The sequence below is a fragment of the Nothobranchius furzeri genome, chromosome 9 (genome assembly GCF_043380555.1).
Source record: "Nothobranchius furzeri strain GRZ-AD chromosome 9, NfurGRZ-RIMD1, whole genome shotgun sequence".
Classification (NCBI taxonomy): domain Eukaryota; kingdom Metazoa; phylum Chordata; class Actinopteri; order Cyprinodontiformes; family Nothobranchiidae; genus Nothobranchius; species Nothobranchius furzeri.
Window position 1 is genome coordinate 72,461,073 of NC_091749.1, and position 22,777 is coordinate 72,483,849.

General features: G+C 43.0%; 1 long non-coding RNA gene across 1 annotated transcript; it reads right to left on the minus strand.

The window, feature by feature from the left end:
- Window positions 1-6,651: 6,651 nt before the first annotated feature.
- LOC139071695 (uncharacterized) lies at window positions 6,652-11,714 on the minus strand. Its single transcript, XR_011521532.1, has 3 exons — window positions 10,958-11,714; window positions 9,390-9,489; window positions 6,652-8,115 (listed from the first exon to the last, which is right to left on the minus strand). It is a non-coding gene; the product is annotated as an uncharacterized lncRNA (long non-coding RNA).
- Between the last annotated feature and the right edge of the window lie 11,063 nt (window positions 11,715-22,777).

Below are 22,777 nucleotides of genomic sequence, written 5' to 3' on the forward strand. Positions count from 1 at the left end.
TAAATCCCCGAATGTAAAACTACTTTTCGCAGAAGAACTTCTGTGGTTGTGTGTAAACAGCTTCACTCTTCACCTCTAAGCTCGATAAAAACGATTCTTTGCTCCGTTGTCCTTAAAACAAATGACAAGTTTAATTTGCTACACACACACACACACACACACACACACCAACGGGAATAACTGGGACCCGCGAAACAAACTGGTTCTGGCTGATTTCTGCCTAAAATGTAATTTAAAAAACATACAAACGTAAAATGTCTATAAACAGAACCGCTTTAAGCTGTTTAGGTTTCTACGGCTAGTTTTTAACAAACTTACGTTTAAAACTTCGTAGCTCTCCCCATTTTCTCTTCCTGTTGAAAATCCACAGCCGGCGCACAAAGCATGCTGGGATAGCCTTGTTCTGTGAGGAGACAACAGACCCGTCCTCGAAATGTGGGCGGAGCGAGGACGCGTTTGAGGACGCAAGAATGAGTATTCTTGGAATTCGGACAGTACTCGTCGCTGCGCTGTGACGTCATCGACCTCAAAACGCACTCTTACAAGCATCCTTCCCGCTGATTCGGACACACCCACAGGCTCACAATGACACTGTGACACCATAACGTACCAGTTTACATCATAGCATACCTCTTAGCCAATAGCGGTGGCAGATTTAAATTCAAATACAGTGCAGACTTTTTACCTGACGACGGCACAACACCGACAGTTTTAGGCAGAATATGTAACTTTTAACTTAGATGCACTGAAGTGCCAAATTATTGACGACACGTGTCAGCAGCACGATTATGCACTCGTTTATTTAGTTTATTTGGGGGGTGACTTGCTCTTTAATGTGGAGCAAAGACAAGCAGAGGTGGCTCTGCTCTTGTGAAACATCTCTATGTAGAAAATATAACGTACCTGATCCTGAAAGAATTAAGATTTCTTCCACTGATGCATTAAACTACCGTAAATCCTCTAATACAGGCCCGGGCCTGTATTAGAGGATTTACGTTATATTTTCTGTTTTTACAAAGAGCATCCTCTCGGCGTCAGTGAGGTGCTGCCTTACTTTCACAACCTTTTTTGCAGCCCTGACCAATAAATTACGTTTTCTTAAGAGGCAGGTTTATTTTATAATGCAGCTCAAGATGAAAACAATGAGAACAAAGTGAAAGTAAACAGTTTACAAATGACATGTACCACCTTAAGTCAACTGGAGACAAAAGGTATCAAACTGTCTGCTTTTAACTTTGATGACAAATTCGTTTAAAACACTCAAATGCATCACGGATGCCTTTTTTCTTTTATCTCGGAGATTCTGACTCTCCTCCTTACCGTCACATCTAATCTATCTTTAGGAGGAAGTGAAATGTTGGATATTAGGTCTGATTTCATTTCATATGCAGGATTCATGAGGTAACGGGTGGGCGTGAGGACAGAGGGGGCTGGCATGGGAAAAGGCGGTGTGGGAATCAAAAAGGTGTGTTGGATTCATCAGGAGAGATGCTCACCTTATCTGCTCCGACCTGGAACACACACACACACACACACACACACACACACACACACACACACACACACACACACACACACACACACACACCTAGCGCTACTACTGCCCCGTGATTGACAGCTCTTTAAATGAGTGTGTGAGGAGAGCAGGGCTCTGGCCCTCCAAGTAAGTGGGCCGTCAAATTACATCCTGGGGAGCGGCTGGCCCCCTCTCCCCTGGCAGAGGAGATCTATTTATTTGTCTGTTTATTTGCTTGGTTTAAATATTTGGTGGGGAAAAATATTGAATTTTTGACCTCCGGTCAAAGTTCCCTCATATTTAGTTAATAAAGAGCAGAGGAGGTTGTTTGCCCAGAAAAGTGCAGGAGAGGGGACTTTATTTAAGGGAGTCCTCCGAGAGAGCGGTGACCTTCCTGCGGTGGTGGAGAGGGTTGTGTACACGGAGCTGAGATTTGCTGCCTCTGCCTCCTGCAGCCTCAGCCGCCCCTCACATGTCTCTGCTCTTTCTTCCTTCCCTGCTCTCTGCAGCCTTTTGTCCATTTTTTCTTCTTTCTCCTCTTTTCTTTTCTTTGCCTCCCTTTCTTCCACCTTTCTCAGCACTCTCCTCTCCTCCCCTCATGCACGCCTGTCTCTCTGCAGAGCTTGGCTGTATTTGACTGGAGACTCTCAGCGGACTCTCTGGGCTGCATCCAGGTTAAACTCTTAATTGCTTCGGCAGCGGGTGGTTTAGGGCACTAGCTCACTGCAGCTCAGCCCAGTCCCTGTGCAGGTGGCGGCAGGATGTGTGTGTGTGTGTGTGTGTGTGTGTGTGTGTGTGTGTGTGTGTGTGTGTGTGTGTGTGTGTGTGTGTGTGTGTGTGTGTGTGTGTGTGTGTGTGTGTGTGTGTGTGTGTGTGTGTGACTAAACTGTAAAGATGAATGCTGGAGATGACGTCCATGCGTCCAGTCACTGTTTTCTTGAGCGAGACAGGTCAAGACACGGGGTGACAGCAGCTCACAGGTTAGGAGTTTGTTCTGTAATTGGTGGGTTGCAGGTTCAAACCCAGTGTCCTGCAGCCATGCCCGTGTTCGTATATTTGGGTATGACACTTCAATTCAATTTTATTTATAAAGCGCCAAATCACAACAAGAGTCGTCTCAAGGCACTTCACATAATAAACATTCCAATTCAGGTCAGTTCATTAAGCCGATCAGAAAAAAATGTTTCCTATATAAGGAACCCAGCAAATTGCATCAAGTCACTGACTAGTGTCAGTGACTTGATGCAATCCTCATACTAAGCAAGCATAAAGCGACAGTCGAGAGGAAAACTCCCTTTTAACAGGAAGAAACCTCCAGAGAACACTTCACCCTCATATCATCTAATGGATCTGTCAGAGCAGCTGTGGCTACGATGTAGCTCATCACCACTGGTGTGTGAATGGGAATTTGTGTGGGTGAATGACTGGTTGTGTTGTAAAGGGCCTTAGGGGGTCGTCGAACCCTAGAAGGAGGTATATGAAATACAAGTCATTTACCTCATCTGAGCCCCGCGACCATCTAAAACCCGCTAAATGGTAGATGGTCTGTATTTCATATAGCGCCTTCTAGAGTCCAGGAATCCCCCCAAGGCGCTTTACAACACAATCAGTCATTCACCCTTTCACACACACATTCACACACTGGTGGGGATGAGCCACGATGTAGCCACAGCTGCCCTGGGGTGCACTGACAGAGGCGAGGCTGCCGAGCACTGGCGCCACCGGTCCCTCCGACCACCACCAGCAGGCAACGTGGGTTAAGTGTCTTGCCCAAGGACACAACGACAGCGACAGACTGAGCGGGGCTCGAACCTGCAACCTTCCGATTACGGGGCGAGCACTTAACTCTTGTGCCACCGTCGCCCCCACCACGTTGTTTTTTTCTTGTCTTGCTTAATACAAGCGTAGCAACATTGTACCTTGAATTACTGCAGATTGACATCAGTAGAGGGCGACATCGTCCCCTACTGCCTGCGAGTAAACAGCCGTCAACACCGCTGAGGCTCTGAAGATGGCGACTGTGTGATGCTGACACTGTCCGCAATTCAAGGTAAAAACTTTTCTATTCTGTGTATGAAGCAGGAAAAACCAATGGGGATTGAAAGGAAACACAAAGAACATAACAAGGACCGCTTCACACCGCCGAAGCGGGTGGAGGCGGCACGCTCCACAGCTCAAATCTCCAGCGAGCCAAACTGCACGTCTCGCTCTAGCAGGACACGCTAGCATCGCGAGCAAACTCATCATGAAACAAACGCCACTGAAGACAACGACGAAGAGCAAAAAGTGCAGATGTTAACACTTCTATTAGAAAAGAAGACACGTGTGTGTAACCTCCATTGTTGCTAATGCTCCTCGTGCCTGTACACATGGCTAACTTTCCACGTCACTCCCACGGAGTCGTAGAGTTTGTGACGCCGCTTGAGGACTGAGGAAGGCTGGATTTGGTCGTGCGAGTGCTCAGTGAGCTGTCGGTGGTCTGGTCATGCTGGTTTGTCACAGACCTGCAAATCAGCCTCACATTCACCGTTTTTCATCTCGATTCTTTTCGCGACGACAGGTTCATCTCGGACGGATTAGATCGAACCAAACCTGAAACATGCCTGCTCAGCTGATCAATATCATCAATAACTTATCTAATCTGCTCATGAGTATGTTTAAGTATTGTTACAATGTGTGGAGTGCCACTAGCGGACTCTGAAGGCAGACCACATCTATCGTTTTTATTTCGGAGGGGGGGGGTTAATGTCCCCCCATCTCAGTGCTCCACCCTCGTCATTGATTCCTGTTTAAAACAGCTATGGGTAGTCAATAGCAGCCCTCATCACCATCTGTCTCTATTTACTAATAAATAAAGTGGAGTGCATCGACTGCTGTGGCCTGGCCTGTAGAAGCATGCATGCTAATGAGTGCTGAGCCTCTGTGGTTAGAGTGGGAAGCTGGGGATAGCTCTCTTCTCCTCAGCACTCCAATCTTGGTAATTGCCCACCGGTCCAGTTGTTGTTCAACATCGCTCATCAGACGAAACGCTGCTTCGATTCAGACGCACGGATTTCTCCTCCTGAGCCTTTTCCCCCTCTTCGAGTTGTGTGTAGGTCAGCTTTTAGGGTCATGTTTAGTCATTTGTCTGATGTGGCCCATAAGTGCTGCCTCGCCACACACTGTTACACTGATCAATTACAGATCATACAGATGGGCTCGTTTGTAATAGCACCCATAAAGCAAATCCACCCTCACACCTTCGGCTCCGACTCCTCTTGGGAGAAACTCATCTTCATTCTGGTGTAGAAGAAGGAAGCGGTTTTCCAAGATGTGAATCAACAAAATCATTTGATGAAAATTTTATAGGAATTGCTCAAAAACCATAAAAACAACAAGTCGAAAAGTTCCTGGATGTACTTGCACATCGGTCTGCTCCATCCATCTGGACTGATGCAGGAGTGACGGAGTGGTGCTGATGTGTAGAGGCTCTCATAGCTCAGCATAACACAGGACTGCTGTGTCAACTATGACCCAAGTGACCCCACAGGAGCTGGAGAATGCGCTCTGGGGTCACTGAGCGACTCAGGTGAAATGAGGAGTCATAGGTCAGCTGTCCAGTGTGTCAAGCTTGCTGATCAGGAAGTGTAGCCTCTCGCTTCGGGGAGTACACACGGAGTGTCATGTTTTGGACACATTCTCGCACTCTGACATAAATCTTCCCTGCTTACATGCAGCGGAGCCCCCCTGCTGAGTCAGCGTGTGCTGCAGGAAAGTGCCCGGAGATGCAAAGACTTGGTTTGTTTCACTCATCGTAGCTCAGATGATCACAATTGTTTGTCAAAGATTTAAACGCAGCTGACAGATTTCAAAGAGCTTTTTATATTCCACTGATGGAAAATGTGTAGATTTTGTCAGTTGGAGCCAATTTTTGTCACCTAACAATTAAAATTACAGCCTCTCATAAAGAAACGTTTTGCTTTGTCAAGTTTAATTGTGTGCACTCTATGGGCTCTATCAACTAGTCGACTAGCACTTCGCTCTCAGACTGCAGGTTTACTGGTGGTTCCCAGAATATCTAAAATTAGGATGGGAGGCAGATCTTTTAGTTATCAGGCTCCTCTCCTGTGGAACTAGCTCCCAGCTTTAGTCCGTGAGGCAGACACCTTGTCTACTTTTAAGACTAGGCTTAAAACATTTTTATTTGATAGGGCCTATGGTTAAAATCTGATGTTAGCCTAGATCTGGGCAAGTGGGGGAGTACAGGGAGGTGGAGTGTACAGTCGATAAAGACGGCTCTCCCTTGCCCTGCCTCCAACATGCCTCCATCTAAATAGGATAGATTATCCAGAGTTATGTCTGTAGTTATGCTGCTATAGGCTTAGACTGCTGGAGGATACACTGACCATTTTTCACACTCGACTACTTTCTTCTACAGTCTGCTCTTTAACTCTATTTCCTGCTATTTCAGCTGTTAACTTTATTTTCTCTCTAAGTGTTTTTCTCCCCAGAAGAAGCTACAATGATGTTCTGCTGAGTTGTGGTGGCCTCATGGAGGGGGCCATCGTCTAGCACACTGCTGCTAACCACTAAAACATTCTCCCTCTCCTGATAATAACTTTTTGCTTTCCTTGACGTTGGATGTGCTACTACTAGTTTAACCGTTTAATTATACATCCACTAGGATAAATACAATAAAGTTTATCTCTCACCAAATAGAATATTTACTAAGACATCACATAGACACATTGCTTTGTGTGTGTGTGTGTGTGTGTGTGTGTGTGTGTGTGTGTGTGTGTGTGTGTGTGTGTGTGTGTGTGTGTGTTCTCCATCCCCAGTGAGTCGTGGAGGATGGCTGCTTATATTGAGCCAGGATCCTCTGGACGTTTCTTCCTGTTAAAAGGGAGTTTTCCTCTCCACTGTCGCTGCATGCTTGCTTAGTATGAGGATTGCTCTAAAGTCACTGACACTAGTCAGTGACACAATGCAATTTGCTGGGTTCCTTATATAGGAAACATTTTTTTTCCCGATTGGCTTAATGAACTGACCTGAATTGGAATGTTTCACTTGTAAGTCGCTTTGGACAAAAACATCTGCTAAATACATGAACATAAACATTATTATGTGAAGTGCCTTGAGATGACTCTTGTCGTGATTTGGCGCTATATAAATAAAATTGAATTGAATTGAATCAACGACTCGACTCGATTTTCATTACTTGACTGTCGACTTTTAAAAAAATGAAGTCGTGCAGCCCCTAGTGTACTCGTCTATTGTCCAAAATTGGTCAGTAACCTTAAATAGCCTCGCAACGTCTCAAACTATTGGACAGATTTTATTAACACCTTTTGGATTCATGCCAATTCAATATGGCCACCACAGAATATTAGTATTACAAAAACACACAATAGGTCAAACTTACTGTTTGTCGAACTTTAATGTCATAATAGCTAAAAGTGACTTCATAACATAGGAGTGCATGTTGGGCTTCCATCCTAGGCCCCACGACCGATAAACGGGAGAAAATGATTGGTTGATTCCTCCTAAATGTACTTTTAAAACAACAAATCTGGTTCAGTTAACTACAGCTAATCAGTCCTAGAAAATGCAACAAGGTATTAAAGGTCAACTTAACTCATATGTTTAATACATTTGCAGTGGTCTTTAGTAAGAATCAATACCTTTTAGGTCGTATTCTGGGGAAACAAAGCTCCAGTGCACCTGTTTGAGGACGGAGAGTTCAGCCAGAGGTGAAAGTACTTTCAGACAAGAGGATTTGGAGTCTTAAATCCTAATATATCTCCTCTGATTGGCTAACAGCAACACAACTCTACTATTCACTCTGTTTCTCTGCAACGTTGATCTTTTATCTGCACAAATAACACAAGCCTGAAGGAGTTCTGCTGTGTGGTGGAGTTGCTAATGCTAACGGGTTGGTGTTCACAAGCAGAGACGTTCTCTGCTGTTTCATGACGCTAAACCAACAACAACCTTCCCCGTCGTGAGTCTAGACGGGTGAGTCCATGAATGTTAGTGACAGTGTGACGTAGATCTGTCAGGATTTTCTAATCCTAGAGTTTCACCGTCTAGAAGCTAATGCAGGAGACAGGTGTAGGGGACTTTTTTCATGTTCAGCATTAATGAAACACTCAGAGTCACTGATCGTATTCAAAAATAAAAAGTAAAACATGGTTTCTCAGTGAACCTGCTCTCAATATACTTTCTTTAATGTTTATCGTCACACCTTAATTAAAAAGCATTTGCATGTGATTTTTATCCTTTCCTCATCAGTTGCAGTAATAACAGAAAGTCAAATAGTGCAAAGGTTCATGTTTGTTTGTCCCAACCCTTGCTCTTTAACTGCAGCCTGCTCCCTCTGCAGACACATCCAAACAGACCCCCTACCGCTGCCGCGCTGAGGCAGCCTTTCCTTCCATCCTCAGCCCAGAGTCTCAGGTTAGAGGGCTCACTGTTGTTCTGAGCCACCCCAGCATCCTGGTGCTGCTATGAAGGGAAAACAGCAGCACGGCAGTGGAGTTTCCTTCCCTCCGATCTCTTCTGAAGCCAGCTCTGCTGGCTGTCCGGATCAAACCGGCCCACAGTGTGGTGCCGAGTCCTCTCTGCAAACAAGAGGAGGCATATTCATTAAAGACTCACCACAGGAGCACCCGTCCTAGAAGTTTTACTTTTCAACAGCTTTGGAGGGGTGATGTTACAAGGAGAGTTTGTTTCTAACTGTGCTCAAACTCAGGCTCTTTTACTAACATCTTGTTTACAGTTGGTTTTTCATGTAATTAGTCAGTTTGCCTTTCAATTCCAATTATACATATATACACATATATACATATATATACATATATATATATATATATATATATATATATGTATGTGTGTGTTTATGTTTATGTATTTAGCAGACGCTTTTGTCCTAATCGACTGACAAGTGATTATATATATATATATATATATATATATATATACACATATATATACACATATACATATATATATATATATATATATACATATATATATATATATATATATACATATATATATATATATATATATACATATATATATATATATATATATACATATATATATATATATATATATACATATATATATATATATATATATATATATATATACATATATATATATATATATATATACATATATATATATATATATACATACATATATATATATATATACATACATATATATATATATATACATATATATATATATATATATATATATATATATATACATATATATATACATATATATATACATATATATATATATATATATATATATATATATATATATATATATGTATGTGTGTGTTTATGTTTATGTATTTAGCAGACGCTTTTGTCCTAATCGACTGACAAGTGATTATATATATATATATATATAAGCACGTAGCAACAGTGGAGAGGAAAACTTCTTTCATGACAAAATAAATGGATTGACACGTTTTTGTTTCTTAAATCTTTGACAATTATGACACAAAGATTAGTGTGAAAATGAATCACCAGGTTATGAAAACATTTTATGAAGTTGTTTGTACAGGTGTGTTTGAAATTTTAAATTGTCAGCAGGATTTTAATAAAAACACAATCTGCCAAAAAGCCTTTGCTGTCGTTGAACAGCTTTCCTATGCAAATTAGTAACGTTGTCATGGCCGCTGGGAAACTGTTCATTCTGAGAACGCTGGTTCAGCGCGTCATGGGCAAGACATACCCCCTTTAATCTGCATGTCAGCTTGTATAAATGTTGGTTACAGTTGTGCTAACTACAGGGCAATGCTAGGCCGAGCTACCGCTAACATGGTAGCTGGACGAGTGGAAAACAAGGTGAATGTTAGAGCTCCACTCACGTTCCAGGATGTACTGGGAATCTCCAGACTATACATGGATGCAACATAGATTCTTGGTTCTTGTCACGTCATCTCTTGCTCGTCCACACAGTCCGCTCTCCTGCACGACATCAGGGCTCGTGGTGATTGTGAGCCCTTGCAAAGTTTCAATATGGAGACTCAAAGATTTTCCAATTTTAAATAAACATGAAAAATCTGAATATGGTGTCAATTCCAACTTAGACTGAGAAACCATCTAAAGGCTCAGGGACCTTTTGCAGGTGTTTAGGATTCATTAGCTGATTAGAGTGCGACACTTTGAATCCAGAATATTAAACCTTTTCATTATTTTCTAATTGTTTGGCCCCTTCATTCCACTGGACGCCAAAGTGGCGTGTATCGTTATTTATTTATTTAATCAAGGATGAACTGGGGTCTGCTTCTAGACCTGCAGAAAAGGGACACACAACAATACAACTAGAGAAAACCATCACTGCGTCAGCTTGATGAGGGAATATGACATCAACATTGTTTAACTGAACAATCACACGATAATAAATCACAGTGCATTTTGTGCCAACCACAGCCTTAAGACATGTGTTGAACGTGCCCAAGTCCATACTTATGAGAGCACCATGTGAGCACCTGTGTGTGTACACGCGCTTGTTTATGTAAGGTTTCTCTATAGGAGCGTCCAATAGAGAGTGTGAGGAACCACAGATCTGCCCCCCAAAGATGTGTAGGAGATGGAAGGAGCTCCAAGTCCCAGAGATTCAGGAGCTGCCCCAGAGCGCAGGGACCCCAGGGAGACTGCGACCAAAAAAGCCCCTGCCCCCCTCGAAAGGTGCAGAGGATTGCCCCGGGGGACCACAACCAGCCACCGGCAGAGTCCCGGGAGATATCGGCGGCAAGCCCACAGGCCCGCCCGCAGCCTCCCACCCCCTAGCCGGTCGAGCCCGGAACCCAACGACCCGGGACCCAGAGGTGAACAGCCCCGCCTGGGACCCAGCAGAGCCCCAGAGGTAGCCACCAAAAAGATGCCAAAAATCTTAAACCCCCTGACCCGGGAGCCACGACCACTCAGGCAGACCAAGGTGTGGCGGGGGAGGTGAGATGAAGGTGTATATGCTCAAAAGAAGTCCCAGGAGAGGGGAGGAGTCAAAGGCCCCACCTGACATATACAGTCATGCACAAACACAGTCACACACTCCCTCCCTCATGCTCACACATGCACATACAACCAAAGACTTACAAAAATGCACGCTGGACACCCACTCATGCTCCCCATACACCCCCTATTCACTCTGGTCCCGGTACTGCTGCACATGGGGTACAACCATCAACGGTTCCCAGAGTTCAACCCTTCCTGCTGGGGTGCTGATGAGCAGTCTCCCCTGCCCAACGCTGAGCAAAGCAACCCACCACCCCAGACCCCAACCAGACGGCCAGATCCCCCTCCTAGCCTCCAGCCCCGGGAAGCCAAGATACAACAGAGGTGACTAAGACCCCTAGTCTCCCTCCGCCTGCTCCATTATAGTGTTGGTGCGTGGTGATGAGGCATGGCGTGCATCGTACTAGAGGTGTTTTACCCGTGAGCTTCCCTCCAACCGGCAGCGTTTCCGAAACGGGACCGAACTTGTTCCACGCCGGTCCTGTAAGACCACAAAATCACGGGAGAATTGCAGCACCACGTGTGATTTCAGAAGTTCTCACAATATCAAGCAAGGAGAAAGACAGCATGTATCCAGATAGGTCTGTGCTTTGTCTCGGCTATGGTGGTTTCACAGGGAATGATGTACTTTTAACTGGATGTGACTTATTTTGAAAGTTTCCCAATGTTTTACATTGCTTTTGTGTTTGACTTCCTGTCTGGTCCGATCCAAACTGTGGAGTTTGACACGATTTGGAAGCAGAGCGCATAAAAAAATAGACTCTGAATGTAATGAAGCATCCCTTTGCTTCTGGGACGCATCCAAAATGTTACACTTTGCAGCTTGTGGGAAGGAATCCATCCATTAAACCGGCAGCTAATTCATGCTTTGCTTCTGCTTTTGTGGCTCAGATGTGAATTTTGGTGTTTTAATCGTCACCGTTTTAACAAATAAAGGTTAACATGTTTGGGGTTGCATGAGTCTAGCTCATTTATTAGTTTCACCTTTTAAGATAAAATTCTGACATTATTACGTTTTTGCACCAGGGCTAGGGTTCTGTGAAGCTCATGGTGATGCTGGCTTTAAGATGCATTAAAATACATCAAACTAATGTTTGAATTCGTCAGGCTTTTGTCATTCATCTTTGCTCATCTTTAATATTGAGGATAAGAAAAAAACCAGGTCTTACTCTGGTTCCCACTTCTCTGCCTCTTCACCCCACCCCCCCACCCACCCCCCGCCCCCGCCTTCTTCCACCGCTCGCTCTGTCCAGGGAGTCATTATTGCTTTGGTAAATATTTCATAGACCTCAATACCTTTGCACACAGCCACCTGCCAGCAGCCTCTCTTCTCACACGCACAGACCGGGGATAGACAGATCAAAATGAAAGAGAGCAAAGTGAGGGGGGTGAGAAGAATCATGGAGAAGGTGTCTGCGCTTTTCTCCCATCTTTGGGTCCATTTGCATGTCTAGTGAGCCGAGGATGTCTGCTTTTCGTCCGGGCTCCATTATGGACCGTGTCCTGACAGAAGATGGAGAAATTGTCTGGTTGCCATCACACTGATGCTCAATGATGCTTCCGTTTTTGAGATTCTTCTTCGTCTCTTTACATTTTAAGGATTTGTTTTCCCACTCGGCACATGAAAGATTTCTATGTCTGCTTTCTGGGATGGCAGTGATGAGAAGGCGGTGGAAAGAGCAGGAGAAGAGAGTGCAAGCGGGTCCTCACTCAAGACAAGACACAGATGGAGAAATCAAAGCTTCTCCTTCTTTTAACCTTGAGGAGGGCTGCAGGCACCCCCCTCCCAGCTTCTCCAGCTCCGCCTGTTTACTTTGACTGGGTTAGAGAAAGGTCTTGCATCACCTGCAGCTTCCTCCCTTTCTTCCCTCCCCTCTCCAGCTCACACTCTTCTCTTACCTTGAAGACGAGTTGCAATCCAGAGATAAAATATTCAGCTTGGATGTTACCACTTTGAGATGTTTCAGAGTGAGTAGCGTGTTGCCACAGAGCTTGACTTCATAAATAAATGGTCAACAGTGGCCTTTTTGGCTGCTCCGTCTCCTGCATAGACGGCAGAGCTGTTCCTGAGCCCGGGGCTTAGCCCTGCCAGTGAGATCCAGGCCTTCAATATGGATAAGCTGTAGCCGCCTCTGGACACACTCCTATAGTCGGTATAAAGATGAATAAAGCTCAGCTGCAGACACGGCAATGGAGCCGGAATGGTAAATCTGAAAAAAGTACAAGGAAAATGAGTTTAGATGTGTTTACAGTTAGGTAGAGATCCCAGCTCTAGCATGGCAGCAACACTGATTCATCACCTAAAACCTGCAACATGAGAACCAATCTTTCCATGACATTTATCCCATTCCCAAATCTTTTCTAAACTGGCACCCCCTCTTCAGCAGAGGGTCTTGTTTCTGCTGAGGGGAAAGCCTGACGCTTGGTTTCCTTTGAGCTTTTCTTATGTAAACTCATGTTCTCACGTTTGCCTTGCAGTGTTGGACGTTTCTACCAGGAAATGAATTGAGTCCGTAACAAATGTTTTGGCTTCTGTTGAACTCTTTAGCCATCAGCAGCCTGCCAACCGAATCAGTGGTTTTGCATTCCCAGAAACCTCCTGGGACGGCAACTCCTTTAAGCTTCCGGACGGACGGCAAACAGTTTCTCTCTTTGATTGAAAGTACCACAAAATAAGAGTTTAACTGGGCTGCATAGGCATTTGGATAAAAAGGCCCGAAATGAAGACGCTCTTCTGCGGATATATCCATTTATGAGTCCATTTGTGTTTCATTTATGTGAGCAGAGATACGGTCTTGCTTTAGCCGGACCGCTCAGGCGCCGCTGGTAATCTGCAGGTGAGAAAAGAGGTTCCTGACTGTGATAAAGATGTCCTTGAATACCGGTTTGGCCTAAAGAGCAGACAGTTGAGCTCGGGTCACGAGCAATTTGCGCCTCATTGATTTTGTACGTGCTTGAGTGTGAGAATGTTCATTCAGTATGTTGAAATCCATGAACCTGCAGCCATAAATCAGCAGTGGGAAGTGATGTGAGTCCGGCTGCAGGCCCTTACTGATATGGACTTGCTCTATAATGGGCCTAGTTTCAGGTAGACGACATCAGCCACACCAATCTTGGCTTCCCTGCAGGGCTTTGGAGATTAGCGCCGTGCAAGAGGAAGCCCTATTCAGGTCACTTCTGGTGAAAACATTTCCCTCCTCATGCCTCTACACATGCTAGCTTCTGTACAGGGTTTCCACGGCAAGCCTAGGCAGCGCTGTACCGCTGCATGAATCATGAGCTGCATTCATGGTTTGTTCGGTGTGCACACACAGACAACAGTGTTTGTTATTCTGTCTGCTTGTTGCAGATAGAGCCTGGGCCTTGTTAGCTGTCAGGCCAAGAATCCACAAAGCGTTTCTCTCACTTATTGATGGGGATCCACTAAATTACAGCTTCAAACAAGAGAAGCAGCAGAGAGTAAAACAAAACAAACAAACAAAAACTCTTGTAAAAGTTTCCTGAGTTCTTATATTTCAGTATTGTGACTGTGTGTACTCTACACGCACAAAAGAGAATCACTGTCAAGAGGATTTCATGCATTCTCTTTTATTTCACTCCTCTTTTTTTGCTGTCATTCTTTGGTCCGATCCTGTCTGGTCTTGCTGTTATCCTGGGGTGTTATCAGTGTGGAGCTGCTTCTTCAGATCAGGCCTGCGATAAAGGCTTAAATAAATGGAATGCTTGGCTAGCGGACATAGGTCAAGCCTTGTTTCGCCGCTGTTTTCTCATGTGTTGTTGTGTTTGTCTGCAGGGGAAGTGGAGGCTGCAGCACCAACCGACTCTGCAGTCTAATGAACTTATTGATTTCAATTTCAGGGCTGTTCTCTCGCTGCCTGGCGTTTCTGAGGCTTTCATCCATTGCTGGACATAAATTAGTAACTCCATCTCTTGATCGAAGGGCTTATTTTGCTCATCTCTCCGACTCGCTGAGGATCTCTGAGAAAGGCTGCCATCTTGGAAATGCTGTCTTTAAATGTGTTAAAAGCTTCTGTGGTTAGATGGATGCTGCCTCTGTGTGGCTTAGCATACACCTGTCTCTGACAGAGATGGAGCTTGGAGAATGACAAGCTGTGTGTGTGTGTGTGTGTGTGTGTGTGTGTGTGTGTGTGTGTGTGTGTGTGTGTGTGTGTGTGTGTGTGTGTGTGTGTGTGTGTGTGTGTGTGTGTGTGTGTGTGTGTGTGTGTGTGTACGCGTCATCAGTTATTAGGGGTCTTTGCAGATGCTGAGTGACCTCCTCCCAAGGGGGTCGCAGAGACGCTGACAACTGGTTGTGTGTGTGTGTGTGTGTGTGTGTGTGTGTGTGTGTGTGTGTGTGTGTGTGTGTGTGTGTGCATGCCCGCGCACATGCATGTGTCCGTGCATACACATGCATCGTCCACTAATCTGTATCATGTGTCGCATGCACAACATGTTTTCCTCACAAATCTATGCATAAATCCAAAGATGGAGGTCCCTGCCAACAGGGGTGAGCGCAGCACATTCCCAAAAGAAGCCCAGCTCTTGGAAAATGAGAAGCCACCATTGCTGGGACAGGAAGCTTCTGAGGCTCGGCTCTAATGAGCACTGTGGGAGCCTCTAATGTTGGCCCAGTACATTTGATATCCCTGATGATGTCCAAAAGCTAAACAGTTAGAAAGTCCGGTCGCTATATGTAGATGCGCAACACCCCCTCCTCCGAATCCGATACTCTGGGAATCACAATGTCAGGACTGGTCAGTTTTCCAGAGTTTTCCGAGCGAGTCCCACCAAACATTGAGAGGCTGCAGGGACCCAAAGAGAGCCCGGCAGACAAAGTGTGAAAGAGAATTGATGCTGAGTAGCACAGGTTTTAATAGGGCTGTCAGAGTCATATTGTTTATGTCGTGTCCCAGATTAATCCATTCTTCCTTTATGAGCCTTTGCAGCCACCGTAAATTGCAGGCATGATGCCGGTCGACTGTTGAGTTACGCCTCGGGGATCAGTGCCACACATGGGCGGAAAATAAATCATTTCCTTTGGATTTAACGCAGGGCAATACCTGGACCCTTTGTAAATAAAGCCATAGATGTTTTTACACCGCCCTGTTCTCTCCCTCCTGCCTCCAGGGCTCTTATTGAATCTCAAAAGGAGAGGGAGAGACAGACATGAGAGAATAAGAGATAGCTGAGTTGAAGCGAGACCAGGGGAGAAGAAGGAAAGAGATTCCAAGCGGGGAAGGATGAAGAGACACAAACCAAGACAGCTTCACCAAACAGACAAGTGGAGAGAGGGAGGATGTAGATGCTGGCTGGGGGTGATGTATGTGTGGAGTACTGATTCCCCGGGTTCTCGGGGTGTGCAGGTTGAGATCTATCAGACTGTCTAAACACAGGAATGACTGTGATGCTCTGCTTTGGAGCAGTGTGCACAGAGCAGACAGCCAACTTCACCAGTACAACCAGCGGGGTGACCCAGCGCACTTCCAGTGCTGGCCGCTGCCCATGCTGCTCATTCCTTCTCCATCCTCTCAGCTTCTCGCCCAGGGGAAGAGTGCCAGAGTCTTTACAGGCAGGAAACAGAGAGGACAGAAAGAAAGGCCGGAACTACTGGTTCATCCTGGCTTGTTGGAGTCTGCCAATCCCAAACAACCAACGGGAATGGGAATGTGTGCACTGCTCTGTCAGTGTCTCATGGGTTATACATGATGCACTGTGTGAAAATGCTTTCTGTGTTTCACGTCTTTCATTTAGCATCTTTTCTGCTGTTTTTCTCTTTTCTTTGACTCTGTCTTCATCTCACATCGTCTTTATTTCCATTGTTGCTTTCAAGAGCTGAAAGTTTGCTTCTTATTTTCCGTGACAAAGTATTCCCTGGTTGTTAAATGTTAATCAGTGACAGACAGCAGGGCGACTCAAGGGCTTCCAGCCTTTGGTGGGGGGGGGGTCCATCTCAAGTGGACCCAGCCTGGGGTGATACAGAGCTGCTGCAGAGGTGTGCGATCCACAGTGGCATCAAGATTTCTGCTATGCTTTACTGGGACATTGTTTTTGTGGGTTTCATAGAGTCAAACGCTAACTATTCCATAAATACAAGCATGGAACCGAGCACATCCTAATTCCTGTTTAACACAAGCATTTAACCTATCCATTATTCATATCTCTAACAATGCCAGGGGGCAGAAATCAGTGCTTTCCTTGCCCATATATCTGCCCAGCTACAGAGAGAATGATGCATTATTCAGGGTATGCCAGGCTTAAGAGCGCTCTGCCTGTTCCCGCCAGCTGGAAGCAACAGTCGGCTCACAACTGCTGTCTGTAATCATCTTTCCTCCACTTTTCATGTCGGTCTTTTAACATGTGTTGCATCACGGCCATTTTATTTATACTTGAGTGGATACCACGCTACTGCTGACGCCTCATAGAAGTAATCCGTTTTTATACAGAATAATCTTAAATGGAGCGTTTCACACTGGTGAAAGTGTAAAACTGTATTGCTGAGACCACTAAAATGCATATTATGACATACATCAGGGACTTTCCCCCCAAAAGAGGCAGATCTCCAAACAGTTTAACCCTACTGCATCCCTACTGGGGTCAGATGGACCTCACATGTTTTTTGACTTTTCAAGAGTGAGCACCACCTCACCGCTGGATGGGTCACCCGGAAGAACAATGGGAGAGTTTTGTTATGCACTCATCACCATTACCCGAGCCCCAGTCATACTGGACTCTGGGCAACGTTTGAGAAAGGCATTTGGGAGGGACGGTCTAAAATTTCACAATAGATCACTGAGTGCATCCAACTTATTTAGTTGGATGTTCAAAACATGAAAGCCAAATGTTGGTAGAGTAGCCTCTGCAGGTGTGAGGAATACCTACTCAGTTTCCACGAGTCTGAAGTGAAATAGACGTGAAACTACTTCAGGTGGGCTTGATGTGTCAGCCTGTTAGCAAAAAAACTTAGGGTAACTGCCAACATTTTGAGGCATAATTAAGACACTTTGGGACTAGATTAAACATTTACATGAAAGGCACAATTTCTTTGTGGCTCCAATCAAACCAGATTTGTGTAAAAATGTTGCAAAACTGGAATTCAAATTAAAAATAGCCTGTCAAGCCATCCTATGTGAATATATAGATTGGTCACGACCCGTAGACAGGGAGTTCAGTCGCAGGGCAGGCTCTTTGGTTCACTTTTGAAGATGCAAATACATCCTTTTCTAAATGAAAGGACTTAAATACCTCTATCTTCTCCTGACTCAAAGAAAAGCCCAAGTCTAAATAGTCCAAAGATGATGCCAAAGTAATTTCAAATGACCCGTTAACATCTTAGTTGTTTCACTCAAGTCAGAGCGCTGTGATTGGCCCAGCAAACCGACAAAGGTCTGTGATTGGCCCTCCAAACCAACAAAGGCCTGTGATTGACCCACCAAACCGACAAAGAGCTGCGATTGGCCCACCAGACTGAGAGAGCACTGCGATTGGTCCACCAAACCGACAGAGCGCTGCGATTGGCATGACACCAACTACTCAGGCCAGTGGTAAACCTGCTGAGGCTCCAGTGGAGCGTGGCTAGACTGACACGCAAAGCAAAATATTTTTTTATTGCTACTTTGTCTCGATTTCTTGGCTAAAAAACAAGGAATTTCAATTAGTCTCCAATAATCCCAATTCAGTTCAGAAAAAATATATTGAAATTACAGATGTCCGATCTTTTTTGCCGATACATGTAATATTGTACATTATTGGTGTCAGCTTTTCTCTTGATAATGCAGCTTTTACATACCACACACATAATAGACATCAGACTCTTCAGCTACTTCTCTTCTCACTCAAAATGCCAAAATATGACAGATATGAGGTATAGAGATATTTTGTTTGGCACAACTGGCCTACCATCATTTCAAGTAGTTGTCATCCGCAAAGATGAGGTTTAAAGTTTCAATATGAACGATAGGAGATGTGATATAAGTTACCTCGAACTATTTGGACTCCTTTTCTATAAACGGGGGAAATCTGCATTAGAACAAAATCAACTGAGCAGAAAACTAGAACAATTAAATGTGGGTTTTTGAACATTAGGTCTTGTTTTTTCTAAGACTTTGTTAATGACTTGATTTGTGATAATCAGATTTCTTTGCTCTCTCTCACAGAATCCTGGCTGCAGCAAGAGGACTATGTTAGTTTAAATGAGTCGACTCCTTTTAATTATTTAAATCATCATATTGTTGGAGTACAGGGTGAGGAGGAGGAGTAGCAACCGTTTTTCATTCAGACCTATTAATCAGTCCCTTACCAATTAATAGTTACAGTTCTTTTGAACATCTTATTCTTACTTTTCCTAATCCAGATTGCAAAACTGTAAAACCACTCTTGTTTGTAGTTTTGTATCGTCCACCAGGCCCTTACTCTGAGTTTTTGGATCAGATCTCTGATTTTTTATCTGATTTGGTGCTAAATACTGATAAGGTCATTGTAGTGGGGGATTTTAACATTCATGTGGACATTGAAAATGATAGCCTCAATGTAGCCTTTAGTAATATCTTAGACTCAACTGGTTTTACCCAAAGAATACATAGCTCCACCCACTCCTACCATCATACATTAGACCTTGTGCTGACTTATGGCATTGAGTGTGAGGAAATAACGATCTTTCCACATAATCCAGTCTTCATGGACCACTTTTTGATGACCTTTGAGTTTTTTATAACTGAGTTCTCGAGACATGAAAGTAAATTTCACTATAGTCAGTCTCTATCTGACAACGCAGTTGCATCTTTTAAATCAACTGTTCCATCTTTACTGTCCTCAGCATCTCAGAGGCATGTAGCAGAGGGCAATATTTTCATTTCTAGCCCCTCACAAATTTATGGCTTATTCATAATGTTACATCTTCTTTATGTGTTGCATTAGATGATGTTGCTCCTTTAATAAGTAGGTAATCAAGCACAGGAAGTTGGCTCCCTGGTTTAATTCTGATCTACGAGCTTTAAAACAAAACTCTAGAAAACTGGAGAGAACATGACGCTCTACGCACCAGGAGGAGTCCTACTTATCCTGGAAAAATATTCTAGTTCTTTATAAAAGTAAGCTTCAAAAAGTTCATTTATGTCAGTAATCGAACTTAAATGGTGAAAGTAATCTATGAGACAGAATCATTCTGCTTAATAAAAATAAGCTTCGCCAAGCTAGAACTGCATATTTTCATCGCTAATTGAGGAGAATAAGAATAATCCTAAATTTCTTTTCAGTACAGTTGCCAAACTTACACAGAATCATAGCTCTGAACCCTTAACCCTCAGCAGCAATGACTTCATGGGATTTTTTACAAGTAAAATTAATTCTATTAGAAAAAAAATCATTAGCATCCTCCCTAATGCGATTTCATCTTCCTTAGTAAGTGGGGCAGCATCAGAGGTAACTGTAGAACCTCATCTGTGTTTGAACCGTTTTGATCCAGTTGGGCTTTCAGAGTTATCAAAATATTACCTTCATCTAAACCTTCAATTTGTATTTTAGATTCAATCCCAACCAAATTATTTAAAGAAGCATTTCCTTTGGTTACTGCTCCCATTCTAGATATAATCAATCTATCCTTTGTAAATGGGTATGTACCACAGGATTTTAAGGTTGCTGTAATCAAACCTTCACTTAAGAAACCTTCTTTGGATCCAGATGACTCAATGAATTATAGACCAATATCTAACCTTCCATTTTTATCCAAAGTCCTGGAGAAAATAGTGGCCATCAAAGTATGTGAGCATTTAAACACTAATGCTCTGTTTGAGGAATTTCAGTCTGATTTTAGAGAGTATCACAGCACTGAAACTGCATTTGTGAGAGTTACAAATGATATTCTCATGGCCTCAGATAAGAATCTTGTGTCTGTTCTAGTCTTGTTAGATGTCAGTTGTAACGTACCAAGTGGTCAGATTTTGACCAACAAATCGACCAGAAAGTAACCTTTTATTTGCAGACAAAAACCCACCATCTGTCTGGCCTCCAAATCCTGAAAGTTCTGCCAGTTCTTGTTCCCGTACAAGAAGACAAATTATTTTCACCCATGGCATCATGCAGAAGCCTGACTGCTGTATTCCTCACTCTGAATAAAAGGTAACATCCTCGAAGTTCCTTCGTGACTTTAAAACTTAAGTTGGAATAATCATGTGTTGAATGAACAAAATGTTTAAATCAAATTTTTGAAGAATCTGTGCTTTATCAATATCTATACTCATACAATTGTTTGTTGTTGTTATTGTTGTTGTTAGCCTCAAGGGCATTATGCCGATTATCACTTGTAAGTCGCTTTGGACAAAAGCGTCTGCTAAATACATAAACATACACATTATAATAAAAAAGATAATTTTTAATGTTAACATTCACTTCACGTAAGTGTTTTGAAACATTCTTATTCCCACAAAGAGTTGACCTCTGAGTTGCTGAATGAAGGAGTGACGTTTGAGAAATGTTTTGGTAAAACCCACAAACGTGTCAAATTATGATTTGCCAAATTTATCAACAATGTGGTTTTAATTAAACAGGAATTACTTCCCAATTAATTCAGTTTCTAGCTGACTCTCGACCCGGCCATTTTGGGAACAAGCATTTTGAAGCCATTCCATCTTTTGACCTCAGGTCAAAACCTCTGCAATGCAGAGAGTGATACCAGACAAACAGCTTTAGACGCAAACAAGCATTCCAGCTTCTTGTCGTGACCTGGAGATAACTCAAGACTACATGGGTCGTATTGGAGCTAATCTATGGGTTCCTGGTACCTCGAGGTCCATGTCCATCCTGACCTCATGACCCCCTGGATCTGAACGGGGATCTCTATACAAAGGGTATCGTAGACTCAACAGATTGCGTTGGATGGTTTTTATAAACAAATCTGTAGTTTACCAAACAAACAGCCAAATTTATTTTACAACCCAGACTCCATAAACTATCTCAGATACTTAAGGTTTTGCTAAAACATCTAACTTCCATTCCAGCATTCCACACATCACATTAAATCATTTCATATCCATTACATTACCTCATCATTCATATCTTGTCATGTATAATCATTAGTTTAGGAAAATTTAATAAATTCATTTTTCTAAACTATATACACATGACTGACTTAATATGAAGTGTGTTTATGGTCCCTGAATAAGTAACTATAATTTTATGATTAAACAGCCAAAGATCAATCAGATTGATATTTAATATTTCTATGGAATTTATCACATCTTATTGATCATTTTAATAAATATGTAGTCTATCATCAATATTACTCAGTGCTGCTTTTGGCACAATTGATCACAACATTCTTTTAGAAAGACTTGAACATGTTGTAGGGATCAAAGGAACAGCGTTAGGCTGGTTTAAATCCTACCTGTCTGACAGATTTCATTTTGTTAATGTACGTGACAAATCTTCATACTCCAGGGTTACTTGTGGAGTACCACAGGGTTCAGTGCTTGGACCAATTCTTTATATTATATATTATATATATATATATATATATATATATATATATATATATATATATATGTGCTTCCAATTGGTAAAAATCATTAGACAGCATGGGATAAACTTCCACTGTTATGCTGACGATACTCAGTTATATTTATCCATTAACCCTGATGAACCTAATCGGTTAGGTAGATTAAAGGCTTGTCTTGAAGACATAAAAAAATAGGATGACTCAAAACTTTCTGCTTTTAAATCAAGACTGAAGTTCTCATCTTTGAACCCCAAATTCAGAAAAGGAAATTGCTTAGTCAATCACCTGACCTGAACGACATTAAATTAATCTCTTGAGAACAAAGTAAGGAAACTTGGTGTTACCTTTGACTAGGACATGTCTTTCAATCCCACATTAAATAGGTTTGTAGGATTTCCTTCTTCCACCTTCGGAATATTGCTAAGATTAGAAGCATCCTTTCCAGGAGTGATGCTGAAAAACTAGTTCATGCATTTATTACATCAAGACTGGATTACTGTAATTCATTACTCTCAGGAAGTCCACAGAATGTAGTTAAAAGTCTTCAGCTTGTCCAAAATGCTGCAGCTAGAGTTCTGATGAGAATTAAAAAGAGAGATCATATCTCTCCTGTCTTAGCTTCCCTACATTGGCTACCTGTTAAATTCAGAATAGATTTTAAGATCCTTCTTCTCACATATAAAGCTCTTAATAATCAAGCTCCATCATACATCAGTGATCTGATTGTTCCATATGTTCCTAACTGAGCAC